This window comes from Pezoporus wallicus, unplaced genomic scaffold, assembly GCF_028554395.1.
Source record: "Pezoporus wallicus isolate ANWC-B61680 ecotype Strahan unplaced genomic scaffold, APGP_CSIRO_Pwel_v1 scaffold_2696, whole genome shotgun sequence".
NCBI lineage: Eukaryota > Metazoa > Chordata > Aves > Psittaciformes > Psittacidae > Pezoporus > Pezoporus wallicus.
Window position 1 is genome coordinate 459570 of NW_026637439.1, and position 17931 is coordinate 477500.

A 17931-nucleotide genomic window follows, 5' to 3' on the forward strand; every position below is an offset into this window, starting at 1 on the left:
CTGTAATCGCATACCCAGTTCCACACTTTAAAATAGGAAGAAAGCTTTAATTAAAAAGATGACTCTTCTCTCCCAACTCAACTCTCTTTTAATCCTAGAGATGTTTAAAGTTTTCAGGCACTACATTTCCATCACTGGCCATGGACAAAATTCCTGTAGGCATGCAAAGAAACATCTTGGTGCTGACCACACACAGCATGCCACATCTGTGACTAGTTTAGAAATCCCAGCAAGGCTTTTTGCCACTTCATCATCTTTGAAGTGATTATTTGTTGAAGGAGGTGATCCTGCCCCTCTACTCTGCTCTTGTGAGACCTCACTTGAAGTACTGGTAGATTCTGGTGTCCTCAACATAAAAGGGACATGGAACTGTTGGAACAAGTCCAGAGGAGGGCCACAAGGGTGATGAGGGGACTGGAGCACCTCCCATATGAAGACAGGCTGAGAAAGTTGGGGCTGTTCAGCCTGGAGAAGAGAAGGCTGCATGGAGACCTCATAGCAGCCTTCCAGTATCTGAAGGGGGCCTATAGGGATGCTGGGGAGGGACTCTTCATTAGGGACTTTAGTGATAGGACAAGGGGTAATGGGTTAAAACTTACACAGGAGAAGTTTGATTGGATATAAGGAAGAAGTTCTTTACTGTAAGGGTGATGAGGCACTGAAATGAGTTGCCCAGGGAGGTTGTGAATGCTCCATCCCTGGCGGTGTTTAAGGCCAGGTTGGACAGAGCCTTGGTGAGATGTTTTAGTGTGAGGTGTCACTGCCCATGGTAGGGTTGTTGGAACTGTATGATCTTAGGGTCCTTTCCACCCCAAACCGTTCTACGATTCTATGATTCTATTTGCTGTTTTTTCTAGTCTATAGCTGAATTAAACTTGCTCTGAATTTAAAAGAGTATGGGACAGTGCACAGTTTTTCCTGGTAGGGAACCATCTGCAGTGGAGTATATAAAAATATTAGGCATGGAAAAATCACTTTTTCTCCAGTTAGTGCTGCTTCATGTTTGCTATAATAATTCCATTTGACTGAAGTAGAGAGAGAAAGCATAACAATGCATCTGAGTAGTTTGGTCAACTCCCAGTGGAAAACATTCAGATGGAAAACGTAAAACCTCAGCAGGTGGATTAGGGAAGGCTCCCATCTCAGAAAGCTGCCACCTACCTGCCCATAATGACTCTGTCTTAGGAGAACTTCCTTGGCAGAAGAGAGAATTCCAGCAAGGTAAAAGCTCAAACCACTGACCTACTGGGTGAAGCAGCGACACCAGTGCATTTAGGCTTTTAAAGAGAAGATGCAGCTGTCTGAATCTGTTAGAGAGTTCAGGCAGGGCATCCTGAGTATAAGGAAGCACCTGAAAGTACATCAGATAAGCACTGAAAGGCCAGATTTGAGATAAAGGTATGGGTTTCACACAGGTACGTTTTGTAGTGCCCTGCTTAGATTCTAGTTGGAGAGATGTGATGACCCAGTGACTGTAATGGCAGCCCAGGCACTCAGTATTGTTGCTGGGAATTTCTAGAAATGCACAGAAGTTAGACTAAACATATATGCTTCTATTTAGTTAAAAAATCAAGCAAAATCAAATTAATTTTAAAAAGCCCCACCTGAAAACATATATAAAACACCGATAATCTCTGTTAAAGCTTAGGTTTTCTCAGCATTATTGCAGTATATTAGAAAGATTCTCCTACTCAGTTGCTCAAGGAAATCTTCTTGGGGAATTAGTAGGAAAATGCTAAATCTTTAAGGTCAGGATAGACTTTATTAAATTAATTCTTATGTCTTTGAATCCAGATATTTATTACTTTTTCTGCCATTACTGTGATGCTGATACTGGCTTTTGCGTTTTTTCGAATGTTTCACTGTACAGAAAAATCTCAGTTTTCTTTGATGTTTGATTTAGCTGAACGGCAGGTATAGCAAATATTTTTGTCATTTAATTAGCATTGCTCATGCAAAACTCAGAAATAGATTGAAGGCTGAAAACTCAGGATTGTTTTCTCTTCTCATCTATGAATAGAAATGTGGAAAAGATTACATAGACAAAACCCTAATGGTGAGGGGTCAGATTTCCAAAGATATTTTGGTGCCTGGAGATGGAGACAGATGACCACTGGGATTTTGAAAATCCCTCCTACAGATTAAATGTCTAGCTCCTATTGACTTCAGGGGAAATGAGGCACTAGCCCCTATAGGCACTTCCGATAATCTCACTAGCCATTTATCTGCATGTTAGACACCTATGTATTAGCTCCTGGAGACAGAAAATAATCTCTTAATTCATTAAATAATGTAATCACTTCATTTATTTTGAAGTCTGGCTAGTTTTAAATACATTTCCCTTTTATAAGGAAAAAAATCGATGTGGTTAAATACAATTAATTAAACCAGTTTAGTGTATTTAAGTTGATTTTTAGTTTCAACCCCAATGCATTTTGATACAAACCCCAAACACAATCATCATTTAGGAAAGAAAAGTCTTTTGCTGCTTTCTGAAATAATATGAACGTAAAACATAAGCATCTGAACAAATTACAATAATTTATATGTTAAAATAAAAAAGATACTGAAATGTATCAAATATACATTGCAAATACGGTTTCAAATCAGCTTGTGTTCATTATTATGCCAGTCAGTTAGAAGTTTATTACCAAACACAAATGCAAAGCAAAAATAAAATCAGCTATTTAAATCAAGGTTTTTTCTCATTGTTTTTAATCCTGATTAAAATTGGAAGTTTAAATTACTATGAGCAGGTAAAGACTAACACGGATCTGTAAGATACAGTCCTGTGAAACAGTCACAATCTTTTAAATCTGTCCTTTCCAGAACAACAAGAAATGTTGCACCTTGTTCTCCTGTTTATTGACATGGACCTACAAAGATATCTGTGCCTCAATCAGTGCAAACATAACACTATGTAAGTGACCTGTTCTCTGAGTTTATGACTACTCAGCTCTGTTGTCAGCATATCACAGGTAACATTTGCCAATAATAACCTGTAATATTCAGAGTTTATTTTATTGTGTATAAGACTGACTTCCCAAGAAACAGCTGGACCCTTTGAGTGTTTGGATTTAGTTCCTTGATTTCAGAACCCTTGACACATTCCTCCTATTTTTACCTGGCAAATAAACCAAAACACTCTGCTATTAGAAAAGTGAACATACCCAAATCTTGTACCATCCAGCTGAAAAGGGCACATACATGATGCATCAATGACACTAAGCTGCGTGGTGCAGTTGACACACCTGAGGGGTGGGTTACCCAGAGGGACTTGGACAGGCTTGAGAGGTGGGCCAGTGCAAACCTCATGAGACTCAACAGGGCCAAGTGCAGGGTCCTGCACCTGGGTCAGTGCAACCACTGGTATCAATGGACTGGGGAATTAAGGGATTGAGGGTAACTCAGAGAAGAACTTGAGGTTACTGGTGGATAAAAGGCTGGACATGAGCTGGCAGTATGCGCTCACAGCCCAGAAGGCCAATCATATCTTGGGCTGCACCCAAAGAAGCATGGCCAGCAGGGAGGGAGGTGATTCTGACTCTCTGCTCTGGTGAGACCTCACCTCCATACTGCAGCCAGCTCTGGAGTCCTCAGCGCAGGACAGGCATGGACCTGATGGAGAGGGTGCAGAGGAGGGCCACAAAAATGATCAGGAGCACCTCTCCTGTGAGGAAAGGCTGAGAGAATTGGGGTTGTTCAGCAGGAAGAAGCTAAGATACGGGTAGATCCTACTGTGGCTTTTCAGTTCTTAAAAGGGGCCTGTAAGGAAGATGGGGAGAGACTTTTTAGCAGGACTTGTTTCGATAGGACAGAGGGGTGATGGTTTTAAAGTAAAAGAGGGGAGATGCAGGCTGGATGTGAGGAAGAAATTAAATTCAATGAGGGTGGTAAAATAGTGGCACAGGTTGCCCAGAGAGGTGGTGGCTGCACCATCCGTACAGGCATACAAGGCCAGGTGGATGTGGTTCTGGGCAACCTGATCTAGTTCAAGATGTCCCTGCTCACTGCAGGCGTTTGGACTAGATGACCTTTGGAGGTCCCTTCCAGCACCAACTATTCTATAATTCTGTATTAATCCTATGGTCTACAAATGTTTTGCTTGAAATATGCAGGGAATGAAGTAGATTAATTCATAATGCAGAGTAGTTGATAAAAAATAATATCCTCTTCTTTTCACTGACACTCAGGCCAAAACTTTTTATCTCTCTGTTTTCTAAACCTTGTTGCATCTTGCTGAGGAAGCTGAGAAGTGTGGGGGTGGACAGGGAGCTAAATTTTCTCATTGAGTGCATGAATAACAACACTTATGTGCATAAATTTTTTCCTCCACTTGGAAAATTGCCTCCTACTGCATTTCTTTGAGGCTGGAAAAATAACCTTTATGCATCAAAGGGTTATAAAAGGCCTAAAGTAAACATTTAATGGTATGGAAACAATAATGTGACATCATTCAGGTAAATACAGCTTTATGCTGTGCAGCTTGTTTTACAGTAATGGTGTTACTTAGTCATTTATTCATGGTGTGAGGAGCTGAAGGGGAGGAAGTAAAAAAAACACACAAACAAACCAATCCCAAACCAAACAAAGCCAAATAGGTACACTTAGGGGAACTGCCTTGTCTCTGAAAATTGAAAAATAAGTTAGGTTTTACTATACAAACTAGAGATGACAACATTTGCTTGCCTTGATCTCTTCTATACAAGCTCTAGTTACATGTATAAATGCATGAGTGTTTATTTACCATAAACCATTTCATTAGAACCAGTATCTGGCATTTTCTAATTTGTTTTATTTAATGATGAAATCCTTTATCAGCCCCCTTTGCCTTCCAGCAATCCCTGTTACTTCTGCACAGGGGAGCCTGTGGGCCATATGAAAGTCCTTCTGGCATTCTTTCTGTGTTAATAGAAGAGCAAGAGGGACCTTGAAGCTGTCCTCACTGGCCATGGCTATCCATGAGGATATCCATAACCAGCAAAGAGCTGCTGGGTTCTTGGCATCTTTCATTAAATCTCATTTAATTTGGTGTTGTGTTACCACAAAAGTGAAGGTGGGAGAGCACAGGGAGGCCTAGACAAATTCCTGAGAATCCAAAGTATCTGAAGGAAGAAAGGGAGGACCCTGTCCCTCACACAAACACAGGGCAAAGCAAAACTTAAGCTTCAACTCCTCTTCATTGCCCGGCAGCCCCCAGCATATTGAAAATAAGGTCCTCTTCTCCTAGGAAGAACTGTTCATGCATTGCCAGTCTTTCCCAAGGTTTCTTGCAAGCAGGTTTCTGTACTCCTGGCCTGCCACTGGACTCGATGAGAGTTGGGTCACATCACTGTAGTGATGTTGGGATGTGAGATGAGCTAGCTCAGAGAAACAGATAGACCTGTGCCTCTTGGGGCTTCCCTGTGGGCTCTTGGGGGTCTTTAGTGTTACTGCTGCTATGCCATGCTGTATGTACTGAGGGAAGATCTTTCCTCCCTCAGCTCCCAGGCACAGCCTGTAGGATGTGGCACAAATGGAACATAATGGTTTCTCTCTCATTTTAAGATATGAGAGCTACAACTCAAATTTTCTCTCCCTTGTCTTTCTGGAGAGCTTATATGTTAAGAGCACTTGTATAAAGTTGCTGGAATATGAAGTATGTATTATTTATTATTCTCAGGCTTGCAACAGTTTGACAGAAGACAAGAGGAGATGACATTTGAAGGGAATATAGGGAAGAGAAAAGGTACATTAAAAGATCATGAGGAACACTTTGTCAGCTAGTTCCTGCCTGTACACTGCCTTGATTAGATGAAATGTGTGTGTACATTTATTCCATACCAGAAATAAGTGATGATGATACATAAAGGTTTTACAAGCACACCTTGGAGATAAATTAACTACTCAGAGTTGGAAATGTGAGCAATGATATAAACTATGTGCTTTGCTGTCACCTGTTTTGTGTCTTCCACTTGTGTTTCATAGAGGCTGGTTATTGAAATGCTTTGGAAGTTTTTGACAGCATTTGGTTTGGAATTTTCTACCCCTCCAACTGCCCAGCAGAATATGTTAACAAGCATGTGTTCAGCCAAAAGTGGAATCATGTCAATGTCTCACCTGGCTCATAAAAGCTCCCTACCACAGAATAATTGTCTTAAGACTTTTATTAATATTATGCTCCCTTTGAAAAGAATTTGAAAGAGGGGAAGCACCTGCTGCAGATTATAATTTCTTTTGAAAGTATGGGATTCCTCATCTGTTCCATTTTGTGGATCCCCAAGCGGCTAGGTGTCTTTAGGTGAGGGCTCCTTGCAAAAAGAGGGGAAAAAAAGAAATCACTTTGGTAAAGCTTAAGAGGTAACAGCAGGCAGGCTCCTGGGGACAGATCCTTCTTTGGAGTAAATTGCTATAGTTCTCCTGGAGTTATGACAATTCAGACCAACAAAGAGCTCCCCTTTGAGCTCTATACTTGTCCTTTTGGGAATTAGACTAGACCATTTCAACACATTTATTGGAGGAGATGTGCAATCTTTGCTTCTATTTATGAAGTGTAAAAAGAGGCAATCTCTTCAAATTGTGGGAGTTTATCTTGAAGTTTATATGATATTCTTTCATAAATTGCTGTTGTAGCAAGAAATTGAAGCCATTTATCAGCAGGTATTGGAGATGTTACAATGATGCATTATTATACATTTAGCTACCAATATTTAGCTATCAATATGATGCATTTGTCATCAATAACTAGCCAATACTACCAATGATTTATCAGGAGAAGTTAGATGAAAATACTCTGATGTATCATTAGAGAGACAGAGTGTCTGGAATGAAAGAATACAGTATCATTTATATTTCTTGTGCTACTGTGTCCCAAAATTGCATCACTACAGACCAGGGAGGGGGGTTAGAGTGTGTCTTGCCTTTACAAGCAGGTGGTTTTGCCTCCTTGCACAGAAGTCTGCACAGCTCTGAGCCCTGAAAAACATCCAGGTGACAAATTTTGGCATAGACGTCTGCAGATGAAGAAATTCACAATCTAACTTAAAAAAAAAGCAATTTGAGAATAAACAGCCTATTTTATTAGTTCACTCAACACGAACTAAGTGCTGCAGGTTTGCACTTTGAAGTTTTTGTTTGTTTTTACCAAACAATTTTCAAAAATATCAATGACCATAAAAGCAAGTTAGTACAGAAAATAGCACTCCAAATCCTGAGTAAAAAACACAGGATGGGAAGAGGTGCCCAAACAGATGTCTGAGTATGTTGGATAAACCGGACTTATGAAGGTTGCCAGTCATCTGAATAGTCGTTTCTCTCTCAAGTCAGTGGTGATCCAGTGGAGATGCAACGTCATAGAATCACAGAATAGTTTGAGCTGGATGGACTTTTAAAAGTCATCTAGTCCAGCCTCTCTACAATGAATAGGGACATCAACTAGATCAGGGCGCTGTCAGCCCTGACCAACCTGACCTTAAATGTTTCCAGGGATGGGTCTTTACCCTTCCAAATCCTTTTCCACATTTTTCATGGCATTTCAGCTCATGGGTGAATCGGAAGCTATTCAAGGGTAGCTAGCTATCCATGAGTTTATAATTTTGTATCTGAATATTAGATAGCAAAATATAGGGAGCCATGGGGTGAAGTTGCAAATAGCATTCCTGAGCTATGGAAATAAACCCTTCAGTTTAGCAAGGACAGTCATAGGAAGAAATAGCAAGTAAAGTCTCAACACTGTGTACAAACACTGAGACTGCAAGAGGTTTTGAAGCAGTTGGTCCATCTGTGGCTCACTAAAATGAGTAAAACCATTCTTATTCACATTAATGATTGTCCCTAATAGTAATTCAAAAAGCAGCCACTCAAAGAGATCACACATGGCCACGATTCCCAGAACAGCAACTCTTAAACATTTTTTTTCTATAACATATTTTCAATTAATCGTGTTGAGGAGCAGAGAAAGTGTTTTCACTAAGCTTGACCAGAGTCCTCCAATGTCCCAAGGTCTCTGAGTGCCTCACAGCTTTATTAATGAACAACATATTGACAGCAACTTTATGTGGGGATGAAAGCTGTTCAGAAACACAAGTCTCAAAAAAGTCTATGAAAACCTCAGGATGACCTAACAAAACTGGCTGAATAAGCAACGTGAAAGTTGATGAAATAAACCATTAAAGTATAAGAAGGAAGCATCTTTGTATGTAGCTCAGAGAAGTTCCAAACTCAAAAAAGGCTGTGCTTACAGAAGCAGGCAAGGTGTTTGGATGTATGGTAATAAGGAAAAAAAAAAAAAAAAAGAAGTCATAATATTTTATGGCTTTATAAATACCTCATCTGGAATACTATGTTCACTTCCACTCACTGGATCTAAAAGGGATGTTTACAGAATTAGGCTATGTCTGTACACCCCCAAACAAAAGAGAAGGTGGCAGCCCACAGTACTCCCCATCAAGCTCCACCTATCTATGTTGGGGTACCTGTAATGTTAAAAGGACAATTCATATGCAAACATATGTGAACCTGGGGTACAGAAAACTGGATCAGGGACCACAGCAGCTGATTTTTTTTGCCCAGCCCAAGCCAAATGATACTGCTGTGCTAGGATGTGTAGCAGTAGGACTGGCTGAGCACCCTGAGTTCACCACACTGAAGGTATGATGGGCTGCAGCTGAATCTCACCATGTGCCCTTATCAAACTCCAACCTTTGTCCAAACAATGGAAAGGTGAAGCAGGCTGGACTTGAGCTCAAAGATGGACATGGGATCAACATGCAGTATTGGAATGGCCCCAGAAGACCTGGAGAATAGAAATCATTAGAAGGGAATAGGTATGCTTTAATGGACACTTTAATAGAAATTTGGAAACATGGAAAAATACACATGCAGAGGAAGTCTCATGGGAGATTTCTTCTCTATGAAAAAGAGAGGATATGATAAAAATATTTAACATAATAAATTGCCTGTAGAAAGACACTTTTCTCTCTTACAATACAAGTGCTACAGGACAGTGGAACAAGAAGAAAGCAGATTCAAAATAGTGAAAGCTTGTTTTCACATAGCAATTAGCTAAACAGTCCAAGTCACTGGATATCATGAAAGCAAGAATAGCAGTATTCAGAGGAAGAGTTACCTTCTGCCGTGTAAAACTGAATGTTATGTCTTAATGCCAAAGAGTTTCAAAAGAGATGTTAAAGATTGAATTTTGAGTGTTAAGCTAGTCTCCAGAGACCCAGAGTTAATCTACGAATGACTTTCATGTGAGACACATGAGCCCACTTATTTCTCCTGTTCATACGACCTTCTGAAGCAGACATTATGGAGAGAGACCCTGGCCTAGACTGATGTTCATGATGATAATAATTGCAATGTTTGTCTCCTAGTTTAAAATGATGTTTATTTAAAACATTGGAAAGGAATTCTGGTGCTAATTTAGAAACAAAGGAAAAATTGTGGCAGCTGAACGTTATCAGTCCTGAAGGAAAGTGACTAGAAGGAGGTTTAACGATGATTTATTATGTGTTCTTGCTAAGTGCCAATATTTAGTGCAACACCAGTTCACTGTGGAGACTAGAGGTCCAATCCTTTAAACCTTTATTCAGGCAAAGAAACTCTTCGTGCCACTGGGGACTGATCCTACAGATGAATATTATCAGATGTGGCTAAAAAGCCTCACATAACATTTTATGTTGACCTGACACTTGGTAGAGGAACATTTTGATGAAATGGCAAAGATCATACTTTTCATGCTGGGTTAAAAATGCCAGGAATCAGAAACGAAATTAAAGAACTGCAATCAATGCCATAAAGTATACTCTGGGAGCATACTGTGGCTTTTCTGCACTTGCATCTTGGGGTCTCATTAAAAGAAAGTACAGGGAACAGTGGTGACATGGATTTGTGGTACAATCGGGGTGCAAACCCATGAAGTGTCCACAGGTCTCAGCAGCCTAGGCAGCACTGTCAACTTTCCACTGATGATCAAACTGCAGATACTAAATGGATGCTTTCAACCATGGAGGAAGCTGTGAGCCAAGATGAAGGTCACCATCTACCTGGTGTTAACAAAGCAAAATGAATTCAGTTTGACATTCTCTCACAATAGCCTTGTTTTTGAGTTATGAAAAAGATTGACATTATTTTAAGAGAACGTTTGGTGAGATTAAATTGGTTTTAGAGTAATTGGAAAATCACTAATGAATAGGAAGAGGCAAAAAACAACAACAGATCCTCAGAGACCTGCATGCTAGTATTTAGTTAGAAAAATTTAAATCAGTAATGAATAATTCAGGTTTGCAGCATGCATCTCTGAAAGATGTACTAAACCATCACACTCTACTATCAGAATCCTTTTCTGTTAAAAGGCAAATTGAAATAATGTCTGCATTCTGGTTTTTAAAATAACATTGTCCCAAATACTTACAGAGACACAGGTGCTATTTGGGATTTTTTTAACAGATTATGTTCCACTGTTTTCTGTATTTTGAAAACACAAAAAATACTTGGCTAAATTCTGTCATGGAGAGTAACTGTACCATCCTAGAGCACAGCTATATCACTACCTTCTCCTTTTCTCACAGAGTAGGATAACCATTCATGTGAACTGTAGCATCTGAATCAACTACGCGCCATTGATATAAATGGAGTTCAGGCAGCTTTAAATCTGTGTTGTGTAAAATTAATGACTTTCTACTTTTAAGATTTTCTTCCCCTCACCCTTAGTCCAGAAGAGGATACACATTCAATTTTAGTAAAATAATCTTTTGGTACATCTACAGGGACCATTTCTGATATAGAATTAAATTGTGGTGCAGGCAGAATCTTTATTACATTTACATGACCCCATAAAGATAACTTTAATAGTTCCCCACAGAGCAAAACCCTCCTTAATTTTGTTAATTATTTTCCCCCAGTTATGCTTAGCTATGTCTTCTAATTCAGTATTGATCTTGATACTGAGGTCTGTCAAATACTTAGCAATCTATTTAAATCCCCATTGGGGAAAAAGGTTTGAGGGACAGATTTTAGACAGAGCTGATGCTTTAGAGTTGCATCAATAATTCTAACCAGAAATCCTTATTTTCTGTCTACCTTTCTTTTAATATGCTGGTAAATGAATGCATATTATGTTACAGAAATAAGAATTAGTCATGACTTCTGTCTAGACCTTCTAAAATGACTTCTTACGAGTTGACTCCTGAGTCTATATCTGGTGGTAGAGGTGACAGACTTCAAAGCCCCCCAAAAGAGCAAGTCACAAGAGAGGACCCATCCCACTTCATTTGGCATTATTGGCCCCCAGATACACTTCTGAGCTCTTATTGCTCCCAGGAGCACCCAGTGACAAGATGTTTCCCACTAGCATTGTCCCCCTCCAGTGAAGCCATGCCAACCCAATAGGTTGTTGCAGTGCTGTTGGTATTCCCTTCCCTTGTTAATTCTAGTTTAAAGCCCTCTTGCTCAGTCCCACTATCCTACACGCAAAGATGTGCCCAAGTCCTGTCATGCCATACCAATCTGGGATGCTTTTTTTCAGGTCTTTAATCCTACAATTAAATGAACTGCTCAAACTCATGTACCCATACATTTTTTAAACCTGGAACATCAGTAATATGGAGACTGTATTCATATGATCCTTACCTACTTTAGACCAAACCTTCCTCATATATGAGACAGCACAGCAGCTTGGTAGTGTTTATAATAAACTATCTATATTGTGCTGATTTATTCCCCTTTAAATTGTCCAGAGAGAAATCTCCTCACATTTTTAAAGCTGGGATGTTTGTGATTTTCAAAGTACAAATGTATTGTGCAGAAAGTAAAAAGTCATCTACCAGTTAGCAGCAGAACAGAATTAAATATGAGATTGGCATTTCCTACACAGATTCAATTTTGCTGTTTGTTCTTCATCTTCTGTTGAATGAGTATATCTAATATTGAAAGAGGGAAAAAAAGGAGCAATGTCCTCAAAACAATAGATTAAGCTAGTCTGTCTCTTTCTTAACTCACAGGGAACAAGTATTCAGGGAAAGGGAAAAATAGATATCATAGATTATATATTACTAAGGAGCAGGAATCAAAGGAACTCAAGAGGAAGCAAGTGATTAATCTATATTTTACATTAAAAAACAATATGACCCTGGCATTAGCAAGTATGAAAAGCTATGGCTACTACTAATTCCTTCCTGTATAATGACTACTGTTGGTTTTGAATAAGAGGACAAAAGTCACTTTCTAAGTGCTAAAGGAATTACCATTGGCATGGGTTTACATTGGAGGATTGGTATCCAAACACTGATGTGACACAAGTAAAGCCGGTGGGACAACCTCCATGTGAGGTCAATTGCAGAGCAGATGTTGGGAAGGTAAGTTTTCATAAAGGAGTTGTAATGAAGCTTAAATCTGAAGCAAAGTGCCATAATTGGAACACCACCCACAGTCCATTATAAAATTCCACACCCCATGATTATATATTATGCAAAAATTCATGTTAACTTCAAGTACATGGAAATACTGCTTCCCACCTGAAATTCCTTCTTCTTCCCATGTGTTTAGAAAAATGGAAATTTTATATGTGAGAAGTACAGAGAATGTTACTGTGACTATATAGTAAAATAATAATTTTTTGCAGCTTCTGTAAGTAGAGTGAAACTGCATGCACAACAATGGAGAAAATATTCCCAAGGGAAATCTAAACATCTCTTTTTACAAGAAGTATTTTTACCATTTACGTTTGCTGTTAAGTCAGTACCCTTACATGCACACATATCTTACCGTTATGTTCTGAACAATTTAGGAAAAACATTTTGCCTATAATTGCACACCAGTGCAGCACTTCCCCCCTTACTTGAATTGTGTAAGCAACCAACTTCTAGTAGCACTTTTCTCCTTTTCATTCAAGACAACAGATATTGAAATAAAGAAAAATAGCGGCAGCCGACAGTTTTAATTTAACACACAAGTCATTACTTGAACAAAAAATGGGCTTCCCACACTTGAACTCTACCATTGCATCACTCATAGTCCACTTGAGTATATGTAGCTACAGAAATCAGAGAGAAGACTCAGGTGAATGGACTTACACATGTTCCTAAGCAGGGTTGAAACACCCCTGAAAGTGTGTTTTTCTGGAGTTGTGTATAACTATAAGTGTCACAAAATCCTTCTTTCTCACAGATATCTATCTTTTTAGGAAAATGTGATTAAATTCATTACTAATGATCTGGGAACATAAACAGAGCATTACTACACGTCTTTATAAAGCAAAGGCAGGCAGATTAGAATTCTCTAACTAATTGCTTCCCCAGTTCCATTGTGACAAACTGGCCACACAGCAGATCTCCTGCTTCCAAACTGCTGCCCATGTGATGTTTTTCATGGAAAGACATCAGAAAGGACTGCCTGATTACTCCACAAAGTGCTGTCTTTGATGAACTTTAACTGGCATTGGACAACTAACTTTTCTGTTTTCTAATGCATCTCTGCAGCCAATTTGGTTCAGCTGTATTGAATACTTTGTTGTTTCCTTTGTAAAAAGAGGGTAACAACATTTACTTACAACATGTACTTACCTATTCAGCCTTCCGGGCAGCTTAAATTACGCTTACTTAGAGGAACAATCCAGAATGTAGCTACCTTTTTATTTATTTTTTTTAAACTGAGATGATGAAGGGATAATACTATCATCTTTGACTGTAAAAGAAGCAGTGGCAAAAGATATGGCTTAACAGCAGCTACAAAGTTCCATAGAAATTGAGGTTATTTATATCCCATGGGAAGGTGCAGTGATTTTATTACATATTACATACTTGGCAGAACTTTTTTTACATACCAGTTGAAACTTCAAAAAATGGCCATTGGAATGACAGTATACCTGTTTTGATTACAAAGTCTTGCTTAGGAGAGTTTACTTCTGCACTCCTTGGTATGAGGAAAGCTTGGAGACATAGGAGTGGCATTAGAGGAAGTAACATGGCGTGCATGCAGACAGACAGACTTCTTCAAAAGGATGGCATGCCTATGCAGGCAGCAGGGGAGCTTTTGAACTTGTGCTGTTTACCTAATTCATGGTTTCTAGTGCAGAAATATGTATTGGGCCTCCAAGAACAGATCGTTTGGGTCATTAGTATTCTAGGAACCAGGATGAAGTCACAGTCAAGGAAATCATGCAAAAAACTAGTCAAGTATTTCTCTAGTATCTTGTATGTTCTTTCTACAGATGTTTTTAAGATCATCATGCTTGGTTGTAATCAATGCAATTTACAGCAACTCTTTCCAGTTTATGTATTTGCTCAGTAACTTTCCCGCATTTATATAAATATCACACTTCTCATTGGTACTGTACACACAAACCAGACTCCCTAAAAAGGCCTTGGTATAACGGAAATCCAGACATAATGAGCAAATTCAATCATGCTGATGTTCCCATCATGAAAAGAGAAGTGATGTCCTTTTTGTTATGCTGTTACCAAGCTGTTGCTGGTCTTTTAGACTTCAAGGTCAGTTTGGACCTCTGCTCAAGAGTAGTCTCACTGATTTTAGTAGAATTACCTCAGAGTAAGGAAAAATAAGAATCAAGATGTTAGTATCTGAAGTTATGCCTGATGAGCAAATGACACTTAAGATGTGTGTTGCATTCAAAAATGGAAAAATACTTTTAGCCAGTTTATATGCAGGCGAAAGTGAAGCAGTTGCAGGGATTTGGTGATGCACCACATTAGCTGATGAATAATGCTGTTTCCCAGCTTTCAGAAACGAGGGATGCTTCACTTTTACATATGAATAATATGGTGCCAGAATATATTTCTGAAGGATATATTTCCCACTCAATGTCTGTCACATTTTATGCAGTGTGAAATCTATATAAACACTTTATGTTCACTATTGCTTGGTGTTTCTATTCATGTTAGTACAATACACATTCTGGATATGGAAGAGATTTTCTCCAGGAATTATGTATAGATTCCAACATTAGTTGAACCAGCTGTATAGTAAATAGCTTTTATTTTATAACTTTGTTTATACACAGTAATTTTTATTACCTCCCCTTATATTTTTATTTATCTTTGAATAAAATTGCAGTTACTTTAAAGTGAAAAATTAAACTGTTAAATATTAAAGTTTCATAAAAAAACTTTATGAAATTCAACAAACCCCGAGTTACTGTTACATATACTGTTACTAATTTCCACATTGGTACAGACCTAATCAAATAATCTGGTCATCGAACATCCAGAACACTATGAATAATAAATCAGCTTAAGCAAATAAAAGATCCAAGGACAAGACTAATCCTAATAAATAATAGATGTGAGCTTTCGTTAGAAGTCAGATTCTTGTAAAATATGCTGGGGAATTTTACTGGAAAATGTCAAGAAAGAAGTGTGCTTCCTGTTCATGAATGATACAGGCTATTAAGTAAAAATGTTAAAATATACTCATTGAAGTCTATATTATAAAGAGAGGTATAGTTATATTAAAGAACAATTAATGTTTATTAGTGACCAGTGGAACTGCATTTAGATAAATAGTTCATTGTGCTTGTGTGAAGAGATTTTTTTCTCCTTGTTGGCTGGGTTTTTAATTTTCGCTAGTCCCAGATAGCTTGATCCTATTTGTATGGTGGTGGCTGAGGTTATTGTAACAGGTTTCTACTGATTATAAGTAGGAGCTGAGCTGGAACTGAAAGTGTGCTCACTGATTGATTGCCTGTCTGCAGGCAGTGGACAGAATCTGTGTTTCTTTTCAAGTTCAGAAAGATTCACAAAACAAATCTAAAAGGTCTAATTTTTCCAATTAACACTGTAGAAGAAGAGTCTACTTTTACTGAATTAATTAAAATACTGTAATGATGCAGTTTTAAACTAAGTAACTTAAAATTAATGTCAAATTCTAATCTTGGCTTTATTGGTGCAAATTTAAAAGCATTTCTTTTGTGTCTGTAGAGTTACTTTATTCAGAGAAGATGAGTTCACAAGCAGAACCAGAGAAGGTAAAGGCAAAATACATCATAGGAAGGTACAGTACAAATTGTGTCGTTAATTCTAAATTCTATATTCCACAGCAGAAAAACTGAAAACCTTATTTGTTTCTTTTTTCCTCTAATAACTTTTGCTGTATCTAACAGTAGCATGTATTGCACTAAATAGCAATTTTGCACATGCCATGGGCCTGATTCCAATATTACAGATACCTAACATCGGAGTGCAAAAGCAGGCTTTGGATGTGTTGAATTCAGCATATACAAAACAAAGATAGAACAAAAAGAAACCTATAAAAAGCTCCAGCCTAACGTCTACTCTAACTTAAATAATTCTATTTAAAAAAAACAACAACAAAACAACGCCTTGAGACCAACTGTTCTTTGTTTTTATTAAATACGGTGGTTTTAATTCAGCATGAGATGCCGATAGGTATTTCTTCAGGGGGAAATTAATTTGGTGCATGACAGCAATTCCTAGAATTCTGTGAAATAGATCTAGGAAAAAAATACTGTGAGAGGAAGCATGGTGAAAATCTATATTAAAAAACTGCGTAATGACTGATTGTGCATGAAAACAGAACATTTACTCAGTTTCAAATATCACTTTGCTTTTAAACTGGGATCGATTACTTCAAATAATTTCCCTTTTGCACATTCCACTTAGGTAAAAATTTACATTTAAAATAAAAGAAGGGAAAGCCCCCGGGTTGCTAAGTTTAGTGGAAATCCCAGCTTCAGTGGAATCACTGCTAGACCAGGTTTCATGCTAGACCATTTATTTCTATATTCAAGTAAAAATTCTCTGAAATGTTTTGGAGCCTTTGACTTAAGACTGCTGAACATGGCCAGTCAGATTTCTGGCTTTTCATTAAAGAAAACACAAAAAATCCCTGAAACGTTAAAGTAATGGCTTGATGTTTCTCTGTATGAGGCCATACTTGAATGTATAAAATTTATTCCGATATTGTACTAAACCAGTTCTGACCAACTAAAGAAAGTTGCAGTTTATGTTTCTCTGTAACAAAAAGCCGTTTTGCTGCACAATCTGCTTAAGTAGGTTTTATACTAGTTATTGTATTGGGATAGTAAGCCTCTAAAAGAGGTGAAGTCTGCTTTTACATGCAAATGCATTACTCCTATTGAAGCCAAGTCAGACCCTGAGATCAATATAGGTGTAAAACTGCTGATTCTTAGCTATGGGAGGGATTAGTGGCAAGGTAATCCAAGGATTACACAGCCCCAGGAATTGAAAGCAGTCCCCAAGAAAAGACATTGTTAGAAGTGAGTCATATTTGGGAGTATTTTTTTTACATCTTGACAAAAAAAAAAAGAAAATCATAGAATAATTAGGGTTGGAAAGGACCTTAAGACCGTCTAGTTCCAACCCCCCTTCCATGGGCAGGGACACCTCACACTAAACTGTCTCACCGAAGGCTTCATCCAATCTGGTCTTGAGCACTGCCAGGGATGGAGCATTCACAACCTCCCTGGGCAACCCATTCCAGTGCCTCACCGCCCTAACAGGAAAGAATTTCTTCCTTATATCCAATCTAAACTTCCCTTGTTTAAGTTTTAACCCGTTACCCCTTGTCCTGTCACTACAGTAATCGAGGAAAGCAACACTCTAAAACAGAGGAAATTTTAGCTTTTTAGAAAAATATTATAAAATCTATTGTTCTATCACTATTTGATTTAATAATGTGCCTAAAAGCCCCTGGTATAAAGACCCATATTATGCTGTACAAGCATAGAGCCATGAGGTGGCCTCTGATCCAAAGTGGCTATCTCAAGGGAATGAGGCTGCACAACTGCATATAGATGAGCTGAGGAAGTGTAGGGAGTCAAGGAGACTGACTAGCACCATTCTGGGCTGCAAGGGGCTAATGTGTCAGACTCCTAAGCTCTGACCAGTTTTCTTCATAGGAGAGAGATACTCAGAGTGGTGGGGATGGGGGAGAGTTGGAGAAGACTTTGCA